We start from the raw sequence: 12,707 nt of genomic DNA on the forward strand, positions 1-12,707 counted from the left end.
TAAGAGCTGGACACATCACCTTCCCAAATACATACCAAAAAGACATTTAAAAACACACACTGTGTGTGAGTAGGGTTGACTTGCTCTGGGAATGGAGCATCACTGAAGTTAACACTAGATAACTCTCTCCTCTGATGTGAGTGTTCCTATGGGAACAAGTACACGCTCACCTTCTCCTTAAATCCTTACAGGGTAGGGGAAGTTTCATTCATAAGTTTTAAAAACTGCTGATACAGGAATTAAGGGTTTTGAAAGTATGTTTCTAGCTTCAGGTTTTCAAGGACGAACCCAACTGTCCTCACTCAGCAGCATGAGGCCATCAAGTTCACAAGCTTTGCTTCTGATTTGGTAGGGTAAAAGCAAAAGGAGAATCAGCATCTGAAATGGTAGGTCTCAGTCTGCCTACACTAGAGCCATCTGTCGACAGAAATTTCTGTCGGAAGATATTTTCTGACAAAACTTCTATGAGCAAATCATGGCCAGACTGCCAAGCAGATTGCCGCTCTCTCAATAGAGCGGCCAACCAGAAGAACAGCAGACAGCTCTGCCCGATGTCCTGGAAACCCTGTCTGTCGACAGAAGGCCCCCCTAAACATACAGACTGGCTTTCTGTCGACAGAAACATTCCACCGCCTGGGGGAACATACTGTTGACTGAATGCCTTGGGAATGTGGACACTAGGCAGGTTTTGTCAACAAAAAGTTAGTTTTGTTGACAAAACTCTCCAGTGTAGACATAGTCCCAGATAAGCAATAATCCTGAACCACTACTACCACTACTCTAGTTTCTCTCCTTATTTCTTATATTAATTGGGGGCAAGAGGAGCGCTAAGCCTCAATTCTCAATGAATACTTAGGAAAAAAAAGTTGAACAACAAAGAGGATTAAAAAAGTAATTTCAGACTTTGATTCCTTCTTTTTCATAAAGAGGGAAGTGGGAGAGATGGGGGTACGGTACAAGTTACCTAATGTGCACAACATTGTGGACTGGAGTCAGTATCAGACTTAGGAGGAAATCCCAAAGCAAACAACTCCCAGTCCATCCTGAGTTTTTAAACCATTAGGCAGGTAATTATAGCCACACTGTAAAAATTTTACTTTAGCCTTATGCAAATTGTAGACTAACATAAATGGAAACATAAAAAGTTCTCTGAACAGGAAAATAGTTTATTACAGGGGGTAGGAAGGAACACTCTTCAATAAGAGCAGGGACCTGGAAAGTTATTTTGGGAAGAGAGTATGCATGTCTATTTCTGAATTAAGAGAATACAGTATGATGCAAAATTATAGGTACAAATCTGTACCAGAAGGAAAAGAAATGAAGGGTTTTTTTTTTTTTTCAGTTTACTTTAAATAAAATCTGTAAATGCAGCCAAGTTGCAGATCCCATTTTTGTAGGACTGCTAAGTGTGTATTGGACAGTAATTACCTGCTGAGAAATGTCACCTCCTGCTCCAATGGAGATTGAACACACTACAGCAACTTAAAAAAAAAAAAAGGGAGTGGAGTGAAAATGGGAAGGAAGAGAAGACAGAAGCTGCACAGCAAACATGTCAAAAATGTGGCTTGATTTTTTTTATTGGCAGCCCATAGCTACGTGGCCTTGGGCAGCTCCCCCCCGGCACCAACAACTCCTGGCAGGGGAAAGGACACAGCAGGGCTCAGTCTGCCCACACCTGGCCAGCCACCACAAACCATCCACAATCAGCTCCCACACATCCAGCGCCGGCTGAGGGCATCGTCGGTCACCACACTCCACAGGTAAATGCTTAGCAACTCTCACAAGATCTGTCAAGCCCAGTCAGTTCTCACAAGGATTCAGGCAGTGCCGGTGGCAGTTGGTAGTGGCTGAGCCACAAAGAGGCGGACAGTTTCAAGCAGAGACAGGCTGCGGGCAGTGCTGCTGCAGCTTCGTGACTTGTGCAGTCAGCCGCCCCTCCCTAGAGCAGCAAAGAGGTGTGCACCCAGCCTTCCCCTGGACACTCCTGGTGGGGGTGCGGCTCTGGGGCTGAAACACCTGGGCCACCGGAGCAGGGTCTGAGCAGCGGCTGCATCTCCGCAGTACCAGCACAATCCCCTCTCCATCAGTGGTGCTGGACTGCATGTGGCTGTTCCTAGCCTGAGTCCAGGCCCCACCCCTGCCCTGGGAGCGGCACTTTAGCGAAACGTCCGCCCCTCAAGATGTCACATCCCCTTCTGGGTGCCTGGCAGGTGCAGTAGGTACAGGGCGCCCCTGCCTGCTGGCGCTGTCCACCCTACAGAGCATCAGCAGGGGGAGACAGGTGGTAGCATTTGTTGACATTTTTGCTCAGGATGTCTTCTACTCAACACAAACTCCAGAAAAGACTTGATCAGACATTTAAGAACCGAGGTGTTCTGGACACACTTAAGGGGTGTGTTTTAAGCTGGTGCTACTTGCATAAAAACATGGATGAGAGAAGTGCCAGGTATCAGCCACTGAAAGAAACAGGCTTCAGAAAATCCACTCTAGACAAACTTTTTTTTTTGTTACATGGCCTTTTTGACCAAGAAAATGCATATTTTGAGCTCAATCCTACAAGCCAATCAAAATCATATTATATTCTCAAAATTATTGTATTATATTAAAAAACCTGAAAAATATTATAAAATATACCTAAAACAATCTATAATAATGAATAATTACAACTTTCCAATAGAAGCACATTTTCTTTGGTGGCCTTGAAAACATCAGTTTTCTTGTGTGTGGCCCTCAGTAGGCTTTGAGTTTGATATACCTGCTGCACAGATTACTACTATGCCTATTCATCTTAATCTTGGAAACGGTACTTGTAGCAGCTGGGCTCTTACTGAAAATGAATGGTCAAATGAGCAGTAACTCGTAGCAAGCCACATAAATAGTAACTTGGATTTGGAGAGATGGTGTAAGAATCAGGAAGTGATGATGGATTTATGCTGCCAACTCGTTTTAGCAACAAACATTTTCGGTGGAACAAGGGACATGCTACTCTGCATATATAAGAGAAATATCTATTTAGTGCCCTAACAGACTGCTGAAATTGACAATGCTGAACAGCTAACTGCAGACTGTAAACTCTAAAACGAACACATACTAAGAACTCAGCTAACCTTTTGATTTTTGTGTTAGGGTCCTGGAGATTCATTTAACACAAAGCACAAGCATACACACAGCCAGCAGCTTGTATAGACTAGCATTCTCACTACTGATTGTGCTGATGCAGCTGCACTGATGCAGAAGCAATGGTGCAAGTGACTCAGCCCGGGAGACCCAATGTAAACAGTAATTATTTTATTAACTTTTATGTAAGAGAGAATTACTAACTGTGCGGTAATGATGGTTCTTCGAGACGTGTGTCTCTGTGGGTGCTCCACATTTAGGTGCTGGTGCATCCTTGTGCCAGTGATCAGAGACTTTGAGTGTACCAGTGCCCTGCCATGCTGCACATGCATGGCTTGCAGTTTATGGACACTGGCATTTGTTGCGTGTGCGTGAGAAGCGTCTCTTTCCGTTCCTTCTCTACCATTGAAACAGTACCGTCTCCAAAAGGAGGGGAGGTGGGAGGGTAGTGGAATACCCAGCGGAATACACGTGTCACAGAGCCATTATTACTGCACAGGGTGAGTAACAGTCTCTCTCTCCTTCTTCAAGTGATGTCCCTGTAGGTCCTCTGCATTTAGGTGACTGAAGAGCAGTTTTCTACTTGTGGCAGTGGGCTTTGGAGTCATGCCTCATGTAAGGTTAGTAAGGCAGCCATCCCCGCTGCAGTTGTTGGAATAGGCCCCATAGTTCATGCATAATGCTGTGCAAACATACGTGGGGATGACTAGGTAGCTCTGTCAAAGGTACATTACGGTTGTTGCTGCTGCCCTAGAGGAGTGTATTCTTATTGGGTGAGGTGGTTGTTTATTATGAAGGTTATAACAGGTAAGTATACGCAAAAATCCATTTTGAGAGTGTTTTGGCCTGTATGGGTTGGCCCTTTGAGCATTCAGTGATGGAAAGGAAGAGACTGTCTGGGCCAGGTAAGAGACTAGAGCCCGCCAAGCATTGAGTATAGGATAAAATTCTGAAGTAGGCCATGACATTTGCTAAGAACCACTGTTCCAAAATGGACTCTGGTAAGCCTCCCCAACCCAGCCATCTGGGGAGGGCATCCCAGTTGATGTAAATAAGTCCCTAGGCAGCCACATTCCAGGAAGGGACCCTGCAGGGAGGATAACTGGACCATAGTTAAAGGGCGACTGACACAATTCTTTCACTAATTTCTGCTTTGATTCGCATTGCCCACTTGCTTCGATTCTGTAGAGGTAACACGAATGATGATGTCCATGCGAAGATTACACCAGGACGCCAGACGAGACATCACTGCTTTACACATCAATGTATTACAGATATCACTTTATACATCGGTATTGAGGACTGCACTCTTCAAAGGACTTGTTTATAGATAAATGTTCTGTAAACTGCGCACGGAAACTCTTTGTAACTCCCACATTGTTCACTAATTCATCTGGATTGCTCATTGATTATGCTCATTTCCTTATTTTCTGCTTCTCTTCTTTCCTCTGACTATCAGCTCTCTATATAACCAATCATAACTTGGTGTCTGTCAGTGCATTCTGCAACTCAACCAAGTTCAGAATCACTCCACCAGCTGGTTGTAATAAACCTTTGTTACTTCACATACAGCATCCAGATTATTTCAACATGAGTGTGTAGAGACATGCATGGGAGGCATTTTGATGCAGTATCGAAAAAAAGATAGGTAACCGATTCGGTTTATTAATATGAAAGGAGGAGACCACATGGGAAGGAACTTTGTGTGTGGTCAGAGGTTTACCTTGTCTTTGGTAAAAAACAGTATAAGGAGAGTGTGTCATTAAACCAACTGTCTCACCAACCCTCACATCTGGCTGACATGATTGCTCCCAGGAGGGCAATCTTCATTGAAAGGTGAAGTAATGAACAGGCGACCAAGGATTCAAAGGAGAGTCCTGGGAAGCTTTGGAAGACAAGACTGAGTTCCTGTGGAGGAGCATGGTCTCTGACAAATGGGTAGGTATTATGGAGGACCAGAAGAAAATGCTTTGCTATCTGATGAGAGAAGACAGAAAAGCCATCTACTACATTATGGAAAGCTGTGCAGGCAGCAAGGTGGACCTTCAGCGAGCTGCAAGAAAGTTCCAAATCCTTTAAGTTGAATAGGTATTCTAATATCATAGGAAGAGGGGCTGGCGTTGGGGGCGTTAGTTGTTTTTGGTAGCACCAGCGTACAAAATGTTTCCATTTGGAAGGGTAAGTTTTGCACATGGTAGGCTGCCAGCTACAGATTAAGATGTGTTTTACTCTGACAAAGCAAGTGTTTTCAGCATGACGGAGCCATGGAGCAGCCACGCTTTGAGATGGAGAATTGTTGGTTTTGGCTGAAGCATGCAACCATGATGTTGTGTTAGCAAATTGTGGGAGGGAGGAAGAGTCAATGGATTGAACACCAAGAGTTGGCTGAGGCAGGAAAACAAAAACACCTATGTGGCCCACGTGGGGGCTATAAATATGAGGTGTGCTCAGTCTTCCTGCATTTTTTGGATTACTTGAGTGATGAGTGGTATTGGGGGAAAACACATATAGCAGGAGGCCCTTCCATGGCAAGGCCCCCTCTCCTTGCCAGAGTCTTGTTACCTGTGCACCCACACCCCTCCTCCACACGTGGATCCCCAGTGAGCCACGTGCATCCAGACTGTCCCAAACAGAACCCTCTCAAGTCCATACCTGGATCCCCTCACATTAAATACCTCCACAGTTGAATCCTGCATTGCACTGTGTCACGATGGGTTGAAGGGTCACCACTGGGCTCTCCCCAGAGGGATATGCATAGTACTCTCCCTCCTCTGGGCAGCCATGTTTGACAAATAAAACATGCAGCATTTTGCAGAATTTCAAAATATTGTGAGCAGAATTTTTTTTTTTTTGTGTCACAGCACTTTTATTTTTTGGCACGGAATGCCCTCAGAAATACCTATACGAAGAGGGCAATGACTGAGGAAGGAGATCTTGCCTTGTGACGCGGAGAGGGGCAAAAGCCCTTCTGTGAAGTGCTAGAGGCACAATATGATGTTGCCTATAGGAGGCCAATGCTTTGGGTACGTAGGTAGAGGATAAAGCCAGGGCTGAGGGTACCAACATGTGACCTCATGAGGTTGTTTGGCATGACCCTGCTCCCAGGGTAGTGTAATATGACAGGGCTTCTGAACACAGCTAAGGAAATCAATCCAGGGTATTTTTGCTTACAACCAGGCTACTTACAGGCACAAGCTGGGATTTCCTTTTCGCTACGGCAGTCCAACCAGCCACAAAAGTACCTCTGCCAGCCCCACTGGCCAGCCAGAAGTCAAACAAGCAAACCCACAGATTTCCTGGCTGCTATACCAGCCCAGACGAACAGCCTCCTACTCAGGTGAGAGGTTCTTAAAACCCATTTCACCAACACCACACACATTCTTCCAGGACGCAAAAAGTCCAGCCTCAGTCCCAGGTCAATATACACTTGGATCTTACCCAAATCACCACACACACCAATCCTTTAGACTCTAAAATCTAAAGGTTTATTAACAAAGATAGAAAAAATAGGGTGAGAGGAAAATTGTTAAAGTGATACATTACATACATCCATTGCAGATATTGATACAGGCCAGCCCTGTTATATGTAGATTCTTGAAAAAGTGTTCGCAGGCATCCTTTTGGCGGATGGGCCCCTAATCCAAACAGACTTAACTCATGAAGACTGAAAGAGCAAACAAGATCCCTCAAAGTTTTTCAAGTGGAGAGAAAAAGTCCTTCCTCCTTCCCATCAGGCACTGGAGAGTCAGGTTCACCTGACTCAGGTAGGCTGTTGTGGCACTCTGCCATTGGATGCATTACAGGTGACAGGTCCAAATTCCTGAGATGTGCATTTGACATCTGGGAATCTGCTCCTTTGCTTACAGTCCATTCATCCTGGCTGGGGTGGCGATCATACCACCTCTTGTGTACTCTTGGCTCTGAACAGCTCTAATACAGCTCCAGAGCCAATATATACATCTTCATATACAAACATAGCACAGACATACAAGTAACAGACAGATTCAGGGCATCACCAGCTTTTAGAAGACACCTCACTTGGGTCACCTGGCACAAGATTGAGTGCCACTATGTACAATGGTGACAGAAATGGCTTCCATATCCAGTTTAAAAATCCAGTCATGCGACAGGTAGTCTCTTTTGACTAGGAGAGAAGCGCTGGGAGGAGACCTACTGTTTTGTGGCCCTATGTCAGGGTCGCTATATGCGATGGATGATGCCAGTGAGAGGTGCGAATAGTCAGATGTTGTGGTGCCAAAGAGCGGTGATTGCGGCACAGGATGGATCTCCAGGTCAGAGGAACTGTGCTGGTGCCATGGGTGCTGGTGTTACAGTTTTCAGTGCAGGCGAACATTTGCAGATGGTTTAGGCAGCAGCAATGGGGCAGAATCTGCCTGCGGTGCTAGTGGCAGTGGCATGTCGGTCCAGGGCAACCTGGATGCCAAGTCTCAGGGCGGTGTACTCAGTGCCACCTTGGAGACTTTAGATCTCAGTTCCAAGCTGGCCCACTTAGATGCCATCAGTAACCATGCCAAAGCAGTGCTGTAGGTACCAGGCTTATCTGTGGTGCTGACACCGGAGGAGCTTGGCACCATAGGCAGGGAGGGATTGGCGGAAGAAGCTGTACTCTTGCAAGAGGCTTTGCCTGGAGTTGAGCTTGGCTGCTTTTTTGATCCCATAATTTTGTCTTTGACCAGGAAAGGACTGTTTGCTGTTGATAGGAGAAATTTTTCCAGGAGAATCACTTTCATCAGAAGTTCTCTATCCCACCCTGCTCATGATTTTAGCTTAGAGCAATGGGGCATCTGTGAACAACATGAGCCTTTGCCAAACATCTAGTACACGAGGAATGTCAAATCAGAGATGGGCAGAAGATCTACACGAGGCACACCTTTTGAAACCCAGTGAGCCTGTTTTTTCAGAGAGGGGAAGTCACCCTCTTCTCTCATCAGTCTTCCACTTCTCTGCACCAAAAGCTTTTTCTTTTTTTTTTAAACAGAAACTGGGAAACAAAGGATAGGGATGGGGAGAAACAAAAGTAAAAGGAATCTCAACAAGTTTGTTGTTGAGCACAGGTCAGACAAGGGTGACTGCGAGAGTTCTGTCTGCTGTCGAGGGCAGCAGAGAAGGAACCAGTGGGAGCCGCACTGTGTGTGCACTCACTGGACACCAAGATGAAATCAAACATGAGCTGCACATGCACGGTGCAGAAGGGCGCTGCTACACTAAAGCTGTGTCTACACGTGCACGCTACTTCGAAGTAGCGGCACTAACTTCGACGTTAGGCGGCGAGACGTCGAAGTCACTAACCCCATGAGGGGATAGGAATAGCGCCCTACTTCGACGTTCAACGTCGAAGTAGGGACAGTGTAGACGATCCGCGTCCCGCAACGTCAAAATTGCTGGGTCTTCCATGGTGGCCATCAGCTGGGGGGTTGAGAGACGCTCTCTCCAGCCCCTCAGCTCACTGGTGGCCGCGTGGAGCAGCCCCTTAAAGGTCCCCTCCCCCTCCCTTCCTCTGCAGGAAGCTGAGGCAACGTGCAGGCTGCAGCCTGCACACGCGGGCAGCCTGCAGCACCCTCAGCCCCACAGAGCTGCACAGGGTGCAACTATATATAAGGGGGGGGGCCACATCCCGGGCCCCTCGCCCCTATAGGCCGGCACTGGGCGTGGCCAGCAGTGGCTGGCCGGCAGCGCCCCCAGGGGACCCCCCCCAAGGGGAGCCAGGGCAGCCAGGCTGGCAAGCGGCAGTGGGGCCCCTCCTGGATGGAGGCCGAGCTGCAGGACCTGCTGGGGCTCTGGAGCGAAGAGGAGGTGCTCCAGGTAATGGGGAGGAAGAGGCGGAACGCGGATGCGTTCGCTCGGCTGGCCGACGGCCTGGCTGCCCGGGGTCACCCTGCCCGCACTCCTGACCATGTCAGGAGTAAGGTCAAGGAGCTGCGGCAGGGTTACTCCCGGGCCCGGGATGCGGCCAGCCGATCTGGGGCCGCCCCCGTCACTTGCCCCTTTTACAGGGAGCTCAGGGACATCCTGGGCTCCCGGCACACCTCCTCCCCTCCGGCCACCCTTGACACCTCAGCTGACGAGCCCCAGCAGGCCCTGCAGCCGGAGTCCACCCCGGAGGCAAGCCCCGCACCCCGGGGGCCCCCCCCGGGGGCCATCCCTGGGACATCGCGGCAGGAGGAGGAGGAGGAGGAGGAGGAGGAGGGGGGCTCCTCCTCCGCAGAATCCAGCCTGCAGATCCTCCTCCCGCCATCCTGGAGCAGCAGCAGGGCCTCCGACCCCCGGGGATCTCCGGACCATGGGAGCGGACCGACAGGTAGGTACCCCTCTCTGGTGGACACCCCTGGGCTTGAGGGGTGGGGGTAAGAGAGATGTGTCCAGGGCCCCCCACATGCTCACATGGCCATGGCCCCAAGGACACCAGGGCCATGGCCCTCACAGCACTGCAGCCATCAGCCCCTGCCCCCCCGCACCCTGCATGACAGTGCCATGCCCCATCCCCGGGCCAGGGGGGAGCGGAACCTCGAGGGGCCCCCGGGAGGAGGGGGTGGGACACCCCGCAGCAGCAGCATGTGATGGAGTGGGGGGAGTGCCAAAGGGAGACTCAGGCTACATATGAGCCACAAGAGCCGAATAGCTCCCAGGGCCAAAGGCGGATCCTGGCGCTACAGCTGGCAGGTGACACCTCTGCCCTGAACAAACAGGAGGAAGGAGCCGAGCTGGCTTGGAATTGGGGGGCGAGGGCGGGGGCCACAGGTAGAGGCTAGGGGAAGGGAGAGCTGGTAGGCAGCCAGCCTGAGGAGGGGGAAAGCTGCATCCCAGAGGGGCCCGCCTTGGGGTCTTCTCCCCACGACGGGTTGGAAGGACTGTCTCTTCCAACAGCTGGTGCTGTCACTCCTGGCAGAAACTGGGCATCTGTGGCCTAAGAAACCTCTCCTGCTCTCACACCCTGCGGGGTGAAGTGAGAGTCGCTCCCACCAGGGGACGGGGTGCAGGGCAGGGGGACCCCTGAACCCCATCTATCACAGCAGCATCTCCCGGGGACGGGGATGGGGAACCTGCAGCACAGGGCTGGGGGGACAAAGGCCACAGCTCGGGGCCCACACTAACGCCTGTCTCCATTCTTCTTCCCCGCCTCCTCTCCTGTGTCCTGCGCCTGCACCATCACAAGGACCGGAAGAGAGTGCCGGCGAGGCGTCAGTTGTCCCGGAGAGCCCTCCGGGACCATCGCTCCAGGGCACCCCCTCGGCCAACAACCAGCCAGCCCCGCGGCGGGCTAGACGGCAGACCCCGCGCCTCCAACCGCCGCCGGCGACGGACTCCCAGCTGCTGGCCATCCTCTGTGGGCAGCTGGAGGTCGCGGAGCAGCACCTCCAGCTGCAGGAGTGGGCACTGGCCTGGCGCCAGGAGGCATGGGGGGCCTATATGCAGACATTTAACCGCCTGGTGGACTACCTGGCCCCCCATGCCGCGCCGGCTGACCCATCGCCCGCCCTGCCTGCTCCTGCAGCCCCACCACCAGCTGCTCCGCCCGTCGCCGGCCCGTCCGCCGTCGCCCCGCCACCCACCCGCGACAGCCAGAGCGCCGAGGGACCCCTGGAGCCACCTGACACTCGCCGGCCCCCATACCTTCCGGTCCAGCCCGCTCCCACCCAGCCACAGACCAGGCTGCGAGTGCGGCGGGGCTCCCGGCCGGCCACGCCCAGTGCCGGCCTATAGGGGCGAGGGGCCCGGGACGTGGCCCCCCCCTTATATATAGTTGCACCCTGTTTTTTTGGTCCCCCCGTTTGCCCCGTCCCCCCCATGTAAATAGTTCTCCCCTTTCTCCTCCCTGGTTTTCTTTTTATTATTTATGGCACACAGTTGTTTCTTTGAATTGTTTTATTGTTGTACATATTGCTTTTGTTGAATGTTTGTACCTAGTTTTCTGTTTGTAGTTCACATATTTATTTACACCCAAAAAAAAAAAGGTTCGGAAAGAAAAAAAAAAGTTTACGTTCAGCCACCAGTGCGTGCTGTCATTTGTCCAGGACAAGTAAGGGGGGGGCTGTGGGGTGCTCCATGGTGTGGACGTTGGGGCAGGAGTGTGGGGGAGGAAGGGGCGGGCAGTAGGGGGCCTGGGCAGAGTTCACCCCGCGGCCTGGTCGGCGAAGTGGGCCCGCAGGGCCTCCCGGACCCGGGTCCCCTTGGGGTCCACCTGCCGACTGGGGGCAGCAGGTGGCTGGACGTGTGCCCTGCCGGCCTCTGCAGCCCAGCCCTGCAGAAAGGTCTCCCCCTTGCTCTCGACCAAATTGTGCAGGGCGCAGCAGGCACCCACAATCTGGGGGATGTTGTTGGGGCCTGCATCCAGGCGGGTCAGGAGACATCTCCAGCGTCCCTTCAGGTGGCCAAATGAGCGCTCCACCACCTGGTGCGCACGGTTCAGGCGCTCGTTGAAGCGCTCCTGGCTAGCGGAGAGATGGCCCGTGTAGGGGTGCATGAGCCACGGCTGGAGGGGGTAGGCCGCATCTGCGATGACGCAGAAGGGCATGGTGGTGTCCCCCAGAGGGATCCCCCGCTGGGGGATGTAGGTCCCCGCCTCCAGCCGGCGGCACAGGCCTGAGTTCCGGAAAACCCGGGCGTCGTGGGTGCTGCCAGGCCAGCCCACGTAAATGTCCTGGAAACGTCCCCGGCTGTCCACCAAGGCCTGCAGGACGACAGAATGGTAGCCCTTGCGATTGAGGTATCGTCCTCCACTGTGATGCGGGGCGCGGATGGGGATGTGAGTCCCATCCAGAGCCCCGAAGCAGTTGGGGAAGCCCAGGGTGGCAAAGGCGGCAATGGTGGCATCTTGGTCCCCCAGCCTCACGAGCCTGTGCAGGAGCATGGCGTTGATGGCACGCACAACCTGCAGAGAAAGCACATGGGACAGCCCCAATGAGGGGTGAGCAGGGTGTGCGTGGGCCTGCCCTGCCCTGCCCTGGGCCCCCCTGCCCTGCCCTGGCCCCCCTGCCCTGCCCTGGCCTCCCCCCGTGGGTTCGCTTACCTCCATGAAGACAGCCCCGACGATGGCCTTTCCGACACCAAACTGCTGTCCCACGGATCGGTAGCTGTCTGGAGTGGCCAGCTTCCAGACAGCGATGCCGACCCGTTTCTGCACCGTGAGGGCACGTCGCATGGCAGTGTCCTGGTGCCTGAGTGCGGGGGTGAGCCACTGGCACAGCTCCAGGAATGTCTGCCAGGTCATCCTGAAGTTCCTGAGCCAGTGGTCGTCGTCCCACTCCCCAAGCACCAGCCACTCCCACCAGTCGGTGCTGGTGGGGTAGCTCCACAGCCGCCGGCGTGTGAGGCGGGGGGTGGAGCGGGGTGCTGCAGGGGTAGGGGTTGAGCCCTGCTGCCCTGGGGGCATCTCCTCCCCTGGGGCAAGGAGGTGCTCAGCTGCCTCCCACATGGCATGGGTCAGGGCAAGCCCTGCTCCTGCTGGGAGGGCTGGGTGGACCTCTAGCTGCTGCTGCTGCTGCTGCTGGGGGTCCATGACTGCGGCGCCCGGGGTCTGTGTGCCTATGGCTCCTCAGACTGCGTGCTGTGCAGGCTGAGTGTGTCTGGGA

General features: G+C 52.6%; 1 protein-coding gene across 6 annotated transcripts in view; it reads right to left on the reverse strand.

Moving 5' to 3' along the window:
* The window catches only part of RNF2 (ring finger protein 2), a 50,742-nt gene that overhangs the window by 13,707 nt on the left and 24,328 nt on the right, over positions 1-12,707 (reverse strand). The window contains exon 3 of one of the 6 annotated variants that reach the window (XM_075002248.1): positions 1,429-1,481. The exons of the other annotated variants lie outside the window; for them this stretch is intronic. The gene's annotated coding sequence lies outside the window, so the exon portion shown is untranslated. The remainder of the gene's footprint in view (positions 1-1,428; positions 1,482-12,707) is intronic. 6 annotated transcript variants of the gene reach the window in all.

Source organism: Carettochelys insculpta, chromosome 9 (genome assembly GCF_033958435.1).
Source record: "Carettochelys insculpta isolate YL-2023 chromosome 9, ASM3395843v1, whole genome shotgun sequence".
NCBI classification, from domain to species: domain Eukaryota; kingdom Metazoa; phylum Chordata; order Testudines; family Carettochelyidae; genus Carettochelys; species Carettochelys insculpta.